The sequence below is a fragment of the Salmo trutta genome, chromosome 15 (assembly GCF_901001165.1).
Source record: "Salmo trutta chromosome 15, fSalTru1.1, whole genome shotgun sequence".
Taxonomy (NCBI): domain Eukaryota; kingdom Metazoa; phylum Chordata; class Actinopteri; order Salmoniformes; family Salmonidae; genus Salmo; species Salmo trutta.
In genome coordinates, this window is record NC_042971.1 from 20,684,802 (window position 1) to 20,702,380 (window position 17,579).

General features: G+C 42.9%; 1 protein-coding gene across 2 annotated transcripts in view; it reads left to right on the forward strand.

The window, feature by feature from the left end:
• LOC115148600 (double C2-like domain-containing protein beta) overlaps positions 1 to 17,579 on the forward strand; it is a 363,678-nt gene that overhangs the window by 296,544 nt on the left and 49,555 nt on the right. The window lies entirely within an intron of this gene.

Below are 17,579 nucleotides of genomic sequence, written 5' to 3' on the forward strand. Positions count from 1 at the left end.
GTTTTAGCCAATTACAAAACTACATTTAAGAAAAGTACAACATGTCTAAAGATTACTTTTCAACATTGCCTGCTCCCGAGCGTTCTCACTACTTAGAAAAATGTAACATTGTAGGGCTTCCCTCATGCCCCTTTTCATATGAGTGAGTGCTAGCTAGCTACTGACCGGAACATTATGCTAGCGAAGACCAACGACACAAACAAACAAACTATTCAGCTACAAGTAGTGAGTGGAGTTACACATGGATTATATTAAACAAGTTATATGTCTTACCTGTGATGAAATGTTTTCCACACACATAGTTACGTGTAGCCTACTTGGACACCATTTATGCGCGTTAGCGCTCGCCAATGGCATTGATTGCATAGGGAAGACCGGGGCTAAATGTAACAAGGGTCAGGTGTAACAGGTCGGCCTACATTATATTCACTATATGATCCTTGGTTGGCTGAGTGCCAGTGGAATGTTTTTTTTTGGGGGGGGGGGACATTCAAGTCATGTTTCTAACGAGCAATAATAACTAGCCTAATGTTTAGACTTTAGTTGAAGCCAGTCACTGATGTGGTAAACTTCTCAATGTTATTTGATGAATCCCAGAACATATTCCCGTCTGTGCTAGCGAAACAGTCCTGTAGCTAAGCATCCTACTTCCTGTTTGAGTTTTTGCTTGTGAAGAGAAGGCAGCAGGATAGAGTTATGGTCTGATTTGCCAAAGGGAAGGCGAGGGAGGGCCTTATATGCGTTTCTGTGTGTGGAGTAAAAGTGATCTAGAGTTTTGTCGCCTCTAGTTGCACAGGTGACATGCTGGCAAAATTGAGGTAAAACAGATTCCCTGCATTCCAATTCCCTGCATTAAAATCACCGGCTATGAGAAACTCCACCTCTGGATGTGAAGCCGGTTGGATGTTCTGCCAAATTCTCTAAAATGACATTGGAGGCGGCTTATGGTCGAGAAATTAACATTCAATTCTCTGGCAACAGCTCTGTTGGAAATCCCTGCAGTCAGCATGCCAATTGCACGCTCCCTCAAAACTTGAGACATCTGTGGCATTGTGTTGTGTGACAAAATGGTACATTTTAGAGTGGTCTTTTATTGTCCCCAGCACAAGGTGCACCTGTGTAATTATCATGCTGTTTAATCTCCTACCCCAGGTAGACTTCTGATTGGCTGACCTGGTCAGCAGAGAGATCCAGAAGCAGAGGTGTGAAAAGTCAGGGGGCAGAGTGGCTGAAAACAATTGAGAGCCCATCCCCCAGCACCTCTGCTCTCTGCAGAGTAATAAAGTCAGAGTTGAGAGCCTGGGTGTCTAGAGTTAGAGGGTTTTGTACATAACGCCTAACCCCTAGCCTGCTTACCTTGGCATTCAATCAAATTGTTGCGAGTCATTTCAGGGATGCAAGCTGATGAATTGAATCTGATTTAGATTGACACCAAGGCCAAGATCGTGAAGAGGTCACCACATTTATCTAAACAAAAGGCATCAGCCTATAAACAAAAGGCATCAGAAAAGTCCAATATTGCAGGCCTTAAAGTAACTTTCCAGTGTTTACAGATTTCTATGAAATATGACTTATAATGACTTGCAATATTAATTAAATAGTTTTCCTTTCAAAAAATTGTATTTTAGTATCTTAAAAAGCAGCTTCTATGTGTTGGAATGGTGTGGGCGTACCCCAACAACAGAATGGTGTGGGTGTTTACTGGTCATTAAAAATATTAATGCAAGTAGACTGCTGATTGGCCTGCTCATCCTCCTCTAGGCCGCTGATTGGCCAGCTCATCCACCTTAGGAGTATGACATCAAAGTCTGTAAGGAAATAGCAAGCATTTATTAAACAGTCTGTTTGAGATACAAGTTTGAAGTTCAGATTTTTAGGTGTTATTTCTCCAATTTATCCTTTGGCCACAAATACAGGTATAGGATGAGTCAACAACATTATTTGGGTATGAGTTAACAGAATATGAACTTTAAAAAGAGAGATTTTCACAGGACATTTACTAGGTGTAAGCCCTTAGATCACAATATCTACTAAGCTAACATATGGAATTGTTTTAAGATGGTCATACAATGGATAATTTATACATTTGATTTTGAATTTTAGGACCCTTGTAGGTAAAACAAAATATGTATAGTTGATGAAATATTGAATTTAGCCTTTACTGCTATAGCCCATAGAAACACACAAAATAACACATTTTTACATGGCAAAGCAGACAGCCAAAAAATGTATCATAAGGATTAGTGTCTGTCTTATATCTGATTTTTTTATTTTTTTTACCCATGTTTGGTCATTTTACTCGTGGCACGTTTTATCCCCTATGCACGTTGTTCTATTTTTACAGCCCGGTACTGGGTTACCTTCAGATGACTCTGTGTGCGTCATAAAGATAAGACAACTGACACCTTCGTATTCGTGAGTCTCCCCTTTCAATAGTGGCGACTTATTAATTTTTAGGTCAAACGGTTCGGTCTGGACAGACGCTTTTGTGAGAAGACCTCTTCGAAATTAGGACATCCCCGGCAGAGCGTTCAAACGACTGCCTTAAGGCTTGTGGATACCGTAGACCAAAACAAACAACACTGTTGTGTTCGTGAGTCTCATCTTTCGATGGTGGTGATTTCGTGACGGATCCTCTCGTGTAAAAAAACACAGCTTTCACAAGAACCATGTTATGGAATAGGCTTTAAATCGGCGGAAAAGGGGTAGTGAGCTGCAGTCACTGCAAGAAACGGTAAATCTCTAGCATAAACACACAGAGAGCTATTCTATATTCAAAATGGCGACTCCATGTGACGTGTGGGCGTGTCAATGAACTTTGGGATTTTTTTATCTGTTTTATCCACTCATGCAGTCTCCTTTTAATCTGCATCTAATGTCATGGGCAGGATCACAAGCATAATGATGTCTAGAGTCAATGACAAAGAGACACTTGTTCCTCAACAGAGTGCTGATCTTCCTTCCTTCTCTGCATCTCAGTCGCATTGTTTATCCTGTTAATGGGGCTTTAATTGTGTTGCTGAGCGCTCTGCAATATAGTAGAGTTTGGGATTTGTTACTTGTGACTTTCCAAGCATTGCCTCTAAAACCGTTTGTGCAATGGCATAGTGTTTCCAATTCCAGGATCTAGTTCTTTTGGTGTGGGCTGACTACTCACTTTTCTGTGTCAGCGGATTTAATGAGTTAGTACTGTAGCCTTCAGTGTATTAGTGTTTACTGGGCACCACAATGACCCAGAGGAGTTAATTATGTACGAGATAATAAACAAGGGGCTGTATGAATGAAATTCAAAGTCATTGAATTATCCTGTGCATTATAACGAAATAATGCACATTCTAGAATACCCTTTAAGCCAATCAGAAACGAGTATTCAACAATGCCATGGTATCAATAATGACCATTTCCTTTTTTTTACGGAGGTGTCTTCAAGCCTCCTTTGTTTGAGCTGTGTACTCTACTCTGGTACCAGGTCTGTATGTGCTTTAGCTAACTTTTCTCTTCTCACTATCATTTTTAAAGACATGCTCCAGAACTTTGGCGACTAGTAAGTATTTTTCAAACCTCTCGCTTTCGGCTGGATGTGTCAATGTGTAGTTTATACATGCATATTTACTGTATTACCTCAATTAGCCATGAAATCCCTAGTTTGAAAGCAACTTTTTACTGGAAGCTGTGCTACGCCATTTTCCCTACATTTTCCCCCACGTGGGCCAGCCCTCTAGCAATTCAAGTTCAAGCCAATGAGCTTCAACCCTTGGCCATTTGAGTGACAGCTAGCAAGATGCACACACAGTAAAGCGAGAGAGAGAGCAATGACGTAGCGCACATAAACTACACATCTCATTCCAAAATCATAAGCATTAATATGGAGTTGGTCCCCCCTTTGCTGCTATAACAGCCTCCTCTCTTCTGAGAAGGCTTTCCACTAGATGTTGGAACTATGCTTTGGGGACTTGCTTCCATTCAGCCACAAGAGCATTGTGAGGTCGGGCACGGATGTTGGGCGATTAGGCCTGGCTCGCAGTCGGCGTTCCAATTCATTCCAAAGGTGTTCGATTGGGCAGAGGTGAGGGATATGTGCAGGCCAGTTCTTACACACCGTTCATGACAAACCATTTCTGAATGGACCTCACTTTATGCATGGGGGCATTGTCATGCTGAAACAGGGAAGGGTCTTCCCCAAACTCTTGCCACAAAGTTGGAAGCACAGAATCGTCTAGAATGTCATTGTATGCTGTAGCGTTAAGATTTCCCTTCACTGGAACTAAGAGGCCTAGCCCGGACCATGGAAAAACAGCCCCGGATCATTATTCCTCCTCCACCAAACTTTACAGTTGGCACTATGCATTGGGGCAGGCAGCGTTCTCCTGGCATATGCTAAACCTAGATTCGTCCGTCTAACTGCCAGATGGTGAAGCGTGATTCATCACTCCAGAGAACGCGTTTCCACTGTTCCAGAGTCCAATGGAGATGAGCTTTACACCACTCCAACCGACGCTTGGCATTGCGCATGGTGATCTTAGGATTGTAAACGGCTGCTCGGCCATGGAAACCAATTTCACGAAGCTCCGGACGAACAGTTCTTGTGCTGAAGTTGCTTCCAGAGGTTGCAACCGAGGACAGACGATTTTACACGCTACGTGCTTCAACACTCGGCGGTCCCATTCTGTGACCTTGTGTGGCCTACCACTTCACGGCTGAGCCGTTGTTGCTCCAGAAGGTTTCTACTTCACAGTAACAGCACTTACAATTGACCAGGGCAGCTCTAGCAGTGCAGAAGTTTGACAAACTGACTTAACGGTACCACGTTGAAAGCCACTGAGCTCTTCAGTAAGGCCTTTCTACTGCCAATGTTTGTCTATGGAGATTGCATGGCTGTGTGCTCGATTTTATACACCTGTCAGCAATGGATGTGGCTGAAATAGACTAATCTACTAATTTGAAGCGGTGTCCACATACTCTTGTATGTATAGTGTATCAGCACATACACTGCCCTCCTGAATTATTGGCACCCTAGGTAAATATGAACAAAAAAGGCTGTGAAAGAATGTCATTGTTGTTCATCAGCTTGAGCTTACACTCAAAATATCATATGAATCTAACCTTTAATTTAGTAAAAAAATTTAAATAAAATAAAATCGTCATTAAGAAATAATTGTTTTGTTCAAAAACATGCATGTCACAATTATTGGCACCCCTGCATTTAGTACTTTGTGCACCCTCCTTTTGCCGAGATAAAAGCTCTGAGTCGTCTCCTATAATGTTTGATGAGGTGGCAGAACACATAGGAAGGGATTTGAGACCATTCCTCCATACAGAAGCTTTCCAGATCCTTCAGAGTCCTTGGTCTTCGCTTGTGGACTCTCCTCTTCAGCTCACTCCACATGTTTCAATGGGGTTTAGGTCAGGGGACTTGGATGGCCAGTGCAAAATCTTGATTCTATAGTCCTAGTGTTTCAACTCTTTAGAGTCTGCCACCCCTGTTACTCCTCTCTTCATCCAAATCAAAGTTCAAGCAGAGAGTTCACCAGGAGATATCTTTGGAATCGATCGTCTTCACGTTTCTTATAAGTCAATTCATATTGCATATTTGATTGAGCTGTTGTTGAATAGTAGTTTGCTGTAGGTTAGGCAAAGTGACCACAAGATGTGCCAAAAGAGAACGGACCAACTTTACTTAGCCTCCAGGTGCCTTATTTCAAATCCATGTGTAACCCCCCAAGCATCAATGGTATGGGTTCGTGGATCCCTGTGTAGTGAGTACGGTAAATGCCATTTCAGACGCAGACTTAGTCTTGGCATGTTAGCTTGTCTGTATTTATAAGTGTGTCACCACCACCTCCAGCAATGTACAACCTTTCAGTTGCGCTGTGATTAGAGAATTGACTTGTTAGCCGTCGGTCGGTCAGCTTGCCACAGCCAGCTCCATGCAGAGATGGCCCATATTCAACTCTCTCCACTAACCTTCAGGAGTTACAGATGTAAACCGCAAAATAAAGCACAAACCTAAACACCACTGGCTGAAATATTTTCCCAGACAAAACTAACATATGGAGGCAGACAAAATTGCTGCTTCTTTGTGTGTGTGTAATTAACACTGAGTGTACAAAACATTAAGGACACCTTCCAAATATTGAGTTGCTTTGAGACCCTAATTTACCTTTATTTCAACAGGGAAGTCATATTGAGACTAAAGTCTCTTTTACAAATGATCCCTGCAAAATACAAAAACAAGCACACAATAGGCAAGCACAGACAAACATAAATATACACGAAAAAATGCACATGAAGATACAAAACACATTCAACTAAAACAAACACATTCTTTAATTAAAAAAGCCTCTGTTATCTGTATGAGGGGACACCAAAGCATCCAATTGAAACGTCCTCTGAAGATAATTTCAAACATAGACACCCAAGTAGTCTCCAGAGTTAACCAGCCCTGTGACCGGCTTTAATAACTTCTCATTTTAAATCTTAACTGGGAAGTTAGGTAAGTCGGAAGCTTGTGGAGCAGGGCTTTGTAAACAAAAAGGGTGTAATGAGGATCTACGTGACTTCAAAGAGGTCCAGCCAACCTTTTGGTAAAGAATGCAGTGATGTGTAATAAATCTGTCTCCTGTGATAAAACAACAGGCGCTATGAAAAACGGCATCCAGGGGTTTAAGAGTAGTGGCAGCTGCACTTTGATAAATAGTATCACCATAATCAAGAACAGGTAGAAAGGTTGACTGCACAATCTGCTTCCTGTTGACTAGAGAGGCTAGATCTGTTTCTGTAAAAAAAAGCCCACTTTAAATCTTAGCTTCCTAGAAAGCTAATTCGTACGTTTTTTATACATTCAATTATTGTCAATCCAAATACCAAGGTATTTGTATGCAAGAACTTGTTCGATTATAGCACCATCCAATGAGTGAAGGTTTAATCCCGCTGAGAAAATCTTACGAGAACTTTGAAAACAACATGTATTTAGTTTTGCCCGTATTATGTGTCACTAAAATAATCATGAAACCAAGAGCAGATGTCAGAGCCCAGGCCAATCGAGGACAACTTGTTCAATAAAATAGCATGATCAACAATATCAAATGCTTTTAATATGTCCACAAACAAGGCAGCACAAATCATTTCATTTTTTGCTAGACATGGAAGCCTGGAGATGAGACAATAATTATCAAGATCAATACTATCCACGTCTTATGGAGTTTCTTGATAACAATGTCAGATTTAAGATATGGGTTACTGAGCCAGCAATGAGGGGGGCAGCATACTTGAGCAGACCCGGCACCAATTGGTCAGCTCCTGTGGATTTCCTGGTATCTATAGCAAGTCAGGTATCAAGGATTTATTTTTCTGTGAATTGCCAAAATGCTTAAACTTAACTACCATTTTCGGAGTCAATCTGCAAAATTTCTGAATCAGCGTTTAGCCCACTCTTGGAGATAGTATGGTTAGACGCTCTTTCAAAAAATAGCCTGTTTAAATAAAGTCATGTTTAAATGCATCAATGACAGAATTTTGGTCCGTAATGGGGCCATAGTCTTAATTAATTTGCTTGGGGTAGATGGGAGGAAGTGAAACCCTTCAGAGATTTGACAGTTTTCCAGAATTTTGGCGGGTTTCACTTACAATCAGAAAGAGTGGTTACATAATAATTAGATTTATGCCTTTTTGATTAGTCTTACAAGATTACCAATCTGGGCAAATTATCAGCCAAAAAATGTCTCCACTGAGAGAGCAGAACCTACATCTCAAGCAAAAAAACAACATCAGCAACACACTCACCAGCTTTCATTGTTTATGTGAAATGGACATGCTCCAACTGATGCCATTGCGTGAAGACGCACACCACGTAAGTGACTGCAGTTTTTTACTGCAGTCATATCGACACTTATATTCATTACAATGCCGTTATTTCTTTTGTGCTGATTTTCATTATTTATCAAGCACACTTGGTTGGTGCTTATAATGCTTTTTAGGCTACTGTAAAGGAGTGCGTAACTGGCTGCAGGGAAGTCAGGCGCAGGAGAGCAGAAATGGGTAGCAAACAGAGCCCTTTGAGGCGAACAAAAACACGGCACTCAGAAACTAAACACACACGGGTTACAATAATCCGGTGCAAACCAGCCTGGAGTACACATACATTTACACATAACAATTCCACACACAGACATGGGGGGAAATAGAGGGTTATATGCAAGATGAGTAATGAGGGAATGCAAACCAGGTGTGCAGGAAAACAAGACAAAACAAATGGAAAATGAAAGGTGGATCGGCGATGGCTAGAAGACCGGTGACGTCGACCGCCGAACGCCGCCCGAACAAGGAGAGGGACCTACCTCGGCGGAAGTCGTGACAGCTACTGATCAGAGTGAGAATTACAACGTGACATTCGGGGGGGGGGGGGGGTTCTCTATTGGGCGTGTGCATGAAATGTTTTATGTGCCTTATATGGGCCATCTGATTGTCAAACAAATCACTTCAAAACATAGGCTACCTGTGCATGTTCGTCCACTCCAAAATAATCCAAACAGTGCAATGCATGTAGCCTACACTAGCGCCATTTGATGAATGGAAATAGACATCTGTTTACAAAACACCACAAAGTGTTCCTAATTACATTTGGCGATTGCCATTGATTAGGTCTACATTCATTTATGATCTTGCTGACAAATGGATGTAGCATGAAATTTCAGGATGCCTGAAATGGGTCTGAAACTGTCCCAGGAAATATTGGATTATAACCCTGAAACGTGGTCAATTTACTAGCCTAGGCTACAATGTGTAGGCCTAGTACCAGGAACTTCAAATAGGCCTACCAGTAGCCATGGTGTAGTGGTAAAAATATTGGTGGTTAAACTCTGATTGTCGGTCGAGGTGAAAAAAGTAACGCTCCCAATACTTTCAATGCATTTTGGGGAAAAAGGTGGCTAAACTGTGTTTACTTGGGTTTTCCCCTCACTAGGCCCACACTACTACCGGTACCCTCTCACCCTATGCAATTTTGCACACATGAACACACGCAGAACAGGTATATATAATGCACGAGTTGAATCAAAAATATGTTTACACCCTAGTTCATGAGTTATTCATAAGTTGAATGCGTGGAGTCTTCACAGATTGTGTGACAGAGCACTGCGTTTCTTTCCTTACATTAATGACATTTATGACAGTGTTATTTGTAATTATTAAGCATTTAACAATTACCTTAGAATATTGAAAATAAACCCTGTACCATTCCTGGATCTTGGAGAGCTCGGAAAATGCACTGTAAGTGTTACTATGCCAACGTAACATTTCATTATGTTTCATCGTGAAAACAGTTCTCATGAGCACACAAATCCAAAAGAATGTAGGCCTATGCCATTGTAAAAATGTAATGCTTCTAACCAAAAGAGTGAACTATAGGCCTACTGGCATTAATGTTGGATGGATTGGATGCGCATTTGGTGTCTAGCTGTAGGCTAGTTGTCTAGTGATATTGGCGACCATCATCAGCTGATCCAGAAAATAAAACAAATATTGATAGAAAATAATTCAGCTAAATAAATGGTCTACTTCTTCTGGCCACAGACGGCACAGAGAACACCAATACCCGTGCACACCTGAAGAGCAAAGCAATGAGCACTCTAAACAGCTGGCTGACAATATCAAACAATGATAAATCAACGGATAAATGAAATGCATTGGAATAAAGGCATTGGCTATTATTATTGAGGGCACATGGGAACAAATGGCAAAAATACCTCTTGGTATAAGAGGAATCGATGCATTTTAAAGGAGCTTAGCTGAGTCCGTAATTCAGCACTACTGAGTAGACAGCACCATAAACAGGGAGATGGTTTGTGCAGCCACATAGAAATAAATGGTTTAAACCATGACATAGAGGTGGGGGTGGTCATTTCATTTGGAAGCTTTTATTTTCATATTTACCACTGTAAAACATATTTACAACTGCATTTTACACACATAGGAGAATGGTGAAATTAACGTTATTTAGGGTCCGCCCTGATACGGACATTATCTGAATGTCAGCACAAGTGGACAGTTATAGTGTTTTGGGAACCTATCTCTTGTCATAGCCCTATAGCCCCACTTGTCATAGCCCCACAAATAAAATAAAATGTTATCGGTCACACGCACATATTCAGAAGATGTTATTGTTTGTGTTCCTAGCTCCAACAGTGTAGTAGTATCCAACAATTCACAACAATACAGACAAATCTCAAAGTAAAGAGATGGAATTAAGAAATATGTAAATATTAGGAGTAGCAATGTCGGAGTGGCATTGACTAGAATATTGTAGAATACAGTATATACATATGAAATGAGTAAACCAGTATGTAAACATTATTACAATGACTAGTGTTTCATTATTAAAGTGACCAGTGATGTACTGTATATAGGGCAGCAGCCTCTAAGGTGCAGGGTTGAGTAACCGGGTGGTAGCCGGCTAGTGACAGTGACTAAGTTCAGGGCAGGGTATCGGGTGGAGGCCGGCTAGTGATGGCTGTTTAACAGTCTGATGGCCTTGGAAGCTGTTTTTCGGTCCCAGCTTTGATGCACCTTTAATGACCACACCTTCTAGATGATAGTGGGGTGAACAGGCCGTGGCTCAGGTGGTTGATGACCTTGATGATCTTTTTGGCCTTCCTGTGACATCGGGTGCTGTAGGTGTCCTGGAGGGCAGGCATTGTGCCCCTGGAGGTAAGTTGGGCAAACCGTACCACCCTCTGGAGAGCCCTGCGTTTGTGGGCGGTGCGGTTGCCATACTACGAGGGGATACAGGCCAACAGGATGCTCTCAATTGTGCATCTGTAAAAGTATGTGAGGGTCTTAGGGGCCAAGCCAAATTTCTACAGCCTCCTGACGTTAAAGAGGTGCTGTTGCGTCTTCTTCACCACACTGTCTGTGTGGGGTGACCATTTCAGATTGTCAGGGATGTGTACGCAGAGGAACTTCAAGTTTATCACCTTCTCCATTGCGGCCCGTCGATGTGGATGGGGGCGTGCTCCCTCTGCTGTCTCCTGAAGTCCACAATCAGCTCTTCTGTTTTGTTGACGTTGAGGCAGAGGTTATTTTCCTGCCACCACTCCGCCAGGGCCCTCACCTCCTCCCTGTAGGCTGTCTCATCATTTTTGGTATTCAAGCCTACTACTGTTGTGTCGTCTGCAAACTTGATGGTTGAGTTGGAGGCGTGTGTGGCCATGCAGTCATGGGTGAACAGGGAGTACAGGAGGGGGCTGAGCATGCACCCTTGTGGGGCCCCTGTGTTGAGGATCAGCGTAGTGGAGGTGTTGTTTCCTACCTTTACCACCTGGGGCGGCCTGTCAGGAAGTCCAGGACCCAGTTGCACAAGGCTGGGTTCAAACCCAGTGTCCCAAGCTTGATGATGAGCTTGGAAGGTACTATGGTGTTGAAGGCTGAGCTGTAGTCAATGAACAGCATTCATACGTACAGTATGTATTCTTCTTGTCCAGATGGGATAAGGCAGTGTGCAGCGTGATGACAATTGCATCGTCTGTGGATCTATTAGGGCTGTATGCAAATTTAAGTCGGTCTAGGTTGTCAGGTAAGGTGGAGATGATATGATCCTTAACTAGCCACTCAAAGCACTTCATGACGACAGAAGTGAGTGCTACGGGGCGATAGTCATTTAGTTCAGTTACCTTTGTTCCTGTACCCAAGAAAGCAATGGTGGACATCTTGAAGCAAGTGCGGACAGCAGACTGGGATAGGGAGAGATCGAATATGTCTGTAAACACTCCAACCAGCTGGTCTGCGCATGCTCTGAGGATGCTAGGAATGCTATCTGGGCCAGCTGCCTTTCGAGGGTTAACACGCTTAAATGTCTTACTCACATCAGCCTATTGAGAACAAGAGCCCACAGTCCTTAGGAGCGGGCTGTGTCGGTGTCACTATGTTGTCCACAAAGAGGGTGAAGAAGGTGTTTAGCTTGTCCGGGAGCAAGGCGTCAATGTCCGCGACGTGGCTGGTTTTCCCTTTGTAATCCGTGATTGTCTGGAGTCCCTGCCACATACGTCTTGTGTCTGAGCCGTTAAATTGCAACTCCACTTTGTCTGGGTACTGACATTTTGCCTGATTTATTGCCTTTTGGAGGGCATAAGAGAACTGTTTGTGTTTTATCTTATTCCTATTCACCTTGACGTGGTTAAGTGTGGTGGTCGCGCTTTCAGTTTTGTGCAAATGCTGCCATCTATCCACAGTTTTTGGTTTGGGTAGGTTTTAATAGTCACAGTGGGAACAACATCCCCTATACACTTCGTGATGAACTCAGTCACTGTGTCAGTGTATACGTCAATGTTATTCTCAGAGGCAACCCGAAACATATCCCAGTCAGTGTGATCAAAACAATCTTGGTCAGACCAGCGATGAATAGACCTTAGCACATGTACTTCCTGTAGGCTGGACAATAGAACGAATCAAAATTCACCCAAGGCTATAAAATGGCTAAAGAACTTTGGCTGAGCTGCAACACTAGAGCGAGGCCACAGCAAATGAATTGAAACAAACCTTCGCAGAGCCTCTTCTGCGTGTGTGATGATGCTTAGAATTCCATTTCCCCTAAATGGCACCAAAAAAAAAGTATCCCTTTTTATTTTACCACTACAGTCTGTTCTAAGGACAAAACTGAAAAAAATGTGTGTAAAAAGTAAACATCCGCACCTCGATGTTGTCAACTGTGCTTATGTGGAAGTAGGGAAAAAATGTAAACTTCTGACTATTTCTGGTCTAGTGATCGATGACAACCTAGCTCGCTGCCCAGACTTAGTGCATTTGGGAAAGTATTCAGATCCCTTGACTTTTTCCAAACATTTTTACATTACAACCTTATTCTGATTTTTTTTTTTTTTTAAATCAGTCTACAGACAATACCCCATAATGACAAATCAAAACAGGTTTTTAGACATTTTTGCAAATGTAGTACAAAATAAAGAACTGAAATATGCCAGATGGTTTAGGCCCTTTCTTCTTTAAGGTTGCTGCCCTATCATCACCAAGCCTATCTCTGACCATTTTAACCTGTCTCTCCTCTCTGGGGAGGTTCCCATTGCTTGGAAGGCAGCCACAGTGCGTCATTTATTTAAATGGGGATTTAGCTAATCCTAATTTTCTATTTTGTCTTGTTTATCATAAGTGTTGGAAAAACTTGTCAATAATCAACTGACTGGCTTTCTTGATGTCTAGTATTCTCTCTGGTATTCAATCTGGTTTCTGCTCAGGTTATGGATGTGTCACTGCAAACTTAAAGGTCGTCAATGATGTCACCATTGCCCTTGACTCTAAGCAATGTTGTGCTGCTATTTTTATTGACTTGGACAAAGGTTTTGATACGGTTGACCATTCCATTCTTGTGGGCTGGCAAAGGAGTATTGGTGTCTCGGAGGGGTCTTTGGCCTGGTTTGCTAACTACCTCTCTCAAAGAGTGCAGTGTATAACGTCAGAACATCTGCTGTCCCAATCCTAGGCCCCACGCTCTTCTCAATATACATCAACAACATAGCTCAGGCAGTAGGAAGCTGTCTCATCCATTTATATGTAGATGATACAGTCTTATACTCAGCTGGTCCCTCCCCGGATTTTGTGTTAAACGCTCTACAACAAAGCTTTCTTAGTGTCTTAAAAGCTTTCTCTGCCCTTAACCTTGTTCTGAACACCTCCAAAACAAAGGCCATGTGGTTTGGTAAGAAGAATGCCTCTCTCCCCACCAGTGTGATTACTACCTCTGAGGGTTTAGAGCTGGAGGTAGTCACCACATACAAGTACTTGAGAGTATGGCTAGATGATACACTGTCCTTCTCTCAGCACATATCAAAGCTGCAGGCTAAAGTTAAATCTAGACTTGGTTTCCTCTATTGTAATTGCTCCTCTTTCACCCCAGCTGCCAAACTAGCCCTGATTCAGATGACCATCCTACCCATGCTAGATTATGGAGAGGTAATTTATAGTTTGGCAGGTAAGGGTGCTCTCGAGCGGCTAGATGTTCTTTACCATTCGGCCATCAGATTTTCTACCAATGCTCCTTTTAGGACACATCTCTGCACTCTATACTCCTCTGTAAACTGGTCATCTCTGTATACCTGTCGCAAGATCTACTGGTTGATGCTTATTTATAAAACCCTCTTAGGCCTCACTCCCCCCTATCTGAGATATCTACTGCACCCCTCATCCTCCACATACAACACTCGTTCTGCCAGTCACATTCTGTTTAAGGTCCCCAATGCTCACACATCCCTGGGTCACTCGTCTTTTCAGTTCGCTGCAGCTAGCAACTGGAACGAGCTGTAACAAACACTCAAACTGGACCGTTTTATCTCAATCTCTTCATTCAGACTCAATCATGGACATTCTTACTGACATGTGTCACTACCTCGTACCCCTGCACATTGACTCGTTACCAGTACTCCGGTATTTTTCATACTTTTTAACTCTGCATTATTGGGGAAGGGCTCGTAAGTAAGCATTTTACTGCAAAGTCTGCCTGTTGTATTCAGCACGTGACAAGTAACATTTGATTTCACAACTGGACGGTTTTTGTGTTTTAGGAACATACTGTACTCCGTAAATAAGTATGTGGATGTGCCTTCAAATTTGTGGATTTGGCTATTTCAGCCACACCTGTTGCTGACCGGTTTATGAAATCGAGCACATAGCCATACATTCTCCATAGACAAACATTGGCAGTAGAATGGCCTGTACTTAAGAGCTCAGTGACATTCAACGTGGCACCGTCATTGGATGCCACCTTTCCAACAAGTCCATTTGTCAAATTTCTGCCCTGCTAGAGCTGCCCCGGTCACCTGTAAGTGCTGTTATTGTGAAATGGAAACGTCTAGGCGAAACAACGTCTCAGCCGAGAAAGTGGTAGGCTACACAAGCTCACAGAATAGGACCGCTGAAGTGCGTAGTGCGTAAAATATGTTTGTCCTCAGTTGCATCACTCACTACCGAGTTCCAAACTGCCTCTGGAAACAATGTCAGCACAATAACTGTTCCTTTGGAGGACTGAAAACTAATCTGGGTTTGGCGGATGCCAGGAGTGAGGTCCATACAGAAATGGTTTGTTGAGATTGTTGTGGAAGAACTAGACTGGCCTGCACAGACACCTGACCTCAACTCCATCGAACACCTTTGGGATGAATTGGAATGCAGACTGCATTTTGAAAATGGAATACATAAATATCTAATTTACGTAAGTATTCACACCACTGAGTCAATACTTTGTAGAAGCACCTTTTGGCAACCAATTATAGCTGAGTGTCTTTCTGGGTAAGTCTCTAAGAGCTTTCCACACCTGAATTGTGCAACATTTGCCTATTATTCTTTTCAAAATTATTCAATATCTGTCAAATTGGTTGTTAATCATTGGTAGACAACCATTTTCAGGTATTGCCATAGATGTTCAAGTAGATTTAAGTAAAACTGTAACTCGGGCAATTTTTTTGCAGTATTACTTTAGTGCCTTGTTGAAAACAGGATGCGTGTTTTGTAATATTTTTATTCTGTACAGGCTTCCTTCTTTTCACTCTGTTATGTAGGTTAGTATTGTGGACTAACTAAAATGTTGTTAATCCATATCACAGTCATTAAAATCTGTAAATGTTTTAAAGTCACCATTGGCCTCATGGTAAAATCCCTGAGTGGTTTCCTTCCCCTCCGACAACTGAGTTAGGAAGGACGCCTGTATCTTTGTAGTGACGGAGTGTATTGATACACCATCTAAAGTGTAATTAATAACTTCACCATTTTCATAGCGAATAGCGCACTATGGTAAGACGAGGGGGGCGGTCTGTGCATATTTGTAAACAGCTGGTGCACGAAATCTAAGAAAGGCTCTAGATTTTGCTCACCTGAAGTAGAGTATATTGTGATAAATTGCAGGCCACACTACTTGCCTAGGGAGTTTTCAGCTATACTTTTCGTGGCTGTTTATTAACCACCACAGACCGATGCTGGCACTAAGACTGCACTCAGTCAGCTGTATAAGGAAATAAGCAAACAGGAAACCACTCACCCAGAGGCGGCGCTCCTAGTGGCCAGAGACTTTAATGCAGGGAAACTTAAATCAGTTCTATCAAATTTCTATCAACATGTTAAATGTGCAACCAGAGGGAAAAAAATTCTAGATCACCTGTACTCCACACACAGACACGTACAAAGCTCTCCCTCGCCCTCCATTTGGTAAATCCGACCACAACTCTATCCTCCTGATTCCTGCTTACAAGCAAAAATGAAAGCAGGAAGCACCAGTGACTCGGTCTATAAAAAAGTGGTCAGATGAAGCAGATGCTAAACTACAGGACTGTTTTGCTATCACAGACTGGAATATGTTCCGGGATTCTTCCGATGGCATTGAGGTGTACACCACATCAGTCACTGGCTTTATCAATAAGTGCATCGAGGTCGCCACAGTGACTGTACGTACATACCCCAACCAGAAGCCATGGATTACAGGCAACATTCACACTGAGCTAAAGGGTAGAGCTGCCGCTTTCAAGGTGCGGGATTCTAACCCGGAAGCTTACAAGAAATCCTGCTATGCCCTGCGACGAACCATCAAACAGGCAAAGCGTCAATACAGGGCTAAGATTGAATCATACTACACCGGCTCCAACGCTCGTCTTATGTGGCAGGGCTTGCAAACTATTACAGACTACAAAGGGAAGCACAGCCGCAAGCTGCCCAGTGACGCAAGCCTACCAGACGAGCTAAATCACTTTTATGCTCGCTTCGAGACAAGCAACACTGAGGCATGCATGAGAGCATCAGCTGTTCCGGACGACTGTGTGATCACGCTCTCCGTAGCCGACGTGAGTAAGACCTTTAAACAGGTTAACATACACAAGGCTGTGGGGCCAGGCGGATTACCAGGACGTGTGCTCCGGGCATGTGCTGACCAGTTGGCAGGTGTCTTCACTGACCTTTTCAACATGTCCCTGATTGAGTCTGTAATACCAACAAGAACACAAAGGCAACCTGCCTAAATGAGTACAGACCCGTAGCACTCACGTAGCCATGAAGTGCTTTGAAAGGTTTGTAATGGCCCACATTAACACCATTATCCCAGAAACCCTAGACCCACTCCAATTTGCATACCACCCAAACAGATCCAAAGATGATGCAATCTCTATTGTACTCCACACTGCCCTTTCCCACCTGGACAAAAGGAACACTTATGTGAGAATGCTATTCATTGACTACAGCTCAACGTTCAACACCATAGTACCCTCAAAGCTCATCACTAAGCTAAGGATCCTGGGACTAAACACCTCCCTCTGAAACTGGATCCTGGACTTCCTGACAGGCCGCCCTGAGGTGGTGAGGGTAGGTAGCAACACATCTGCCACGCTGATCCTCAACACTGGAGCTCCACAGGGGTGCGTGCTCAGTCCCCTCCTGTACTCCCTGTTCACCCATGACTGCATGTTCAGGCACGACTCCAACACCATCGTTAAGTTTGCAGACGACACAACAGTGGTAGGCCTGATCAACGACGAGACAGCCTATAGGGAGGTCAGAGACCTTGCCGGGTGGTGCCAGAATAACAACCTATCCCTCAA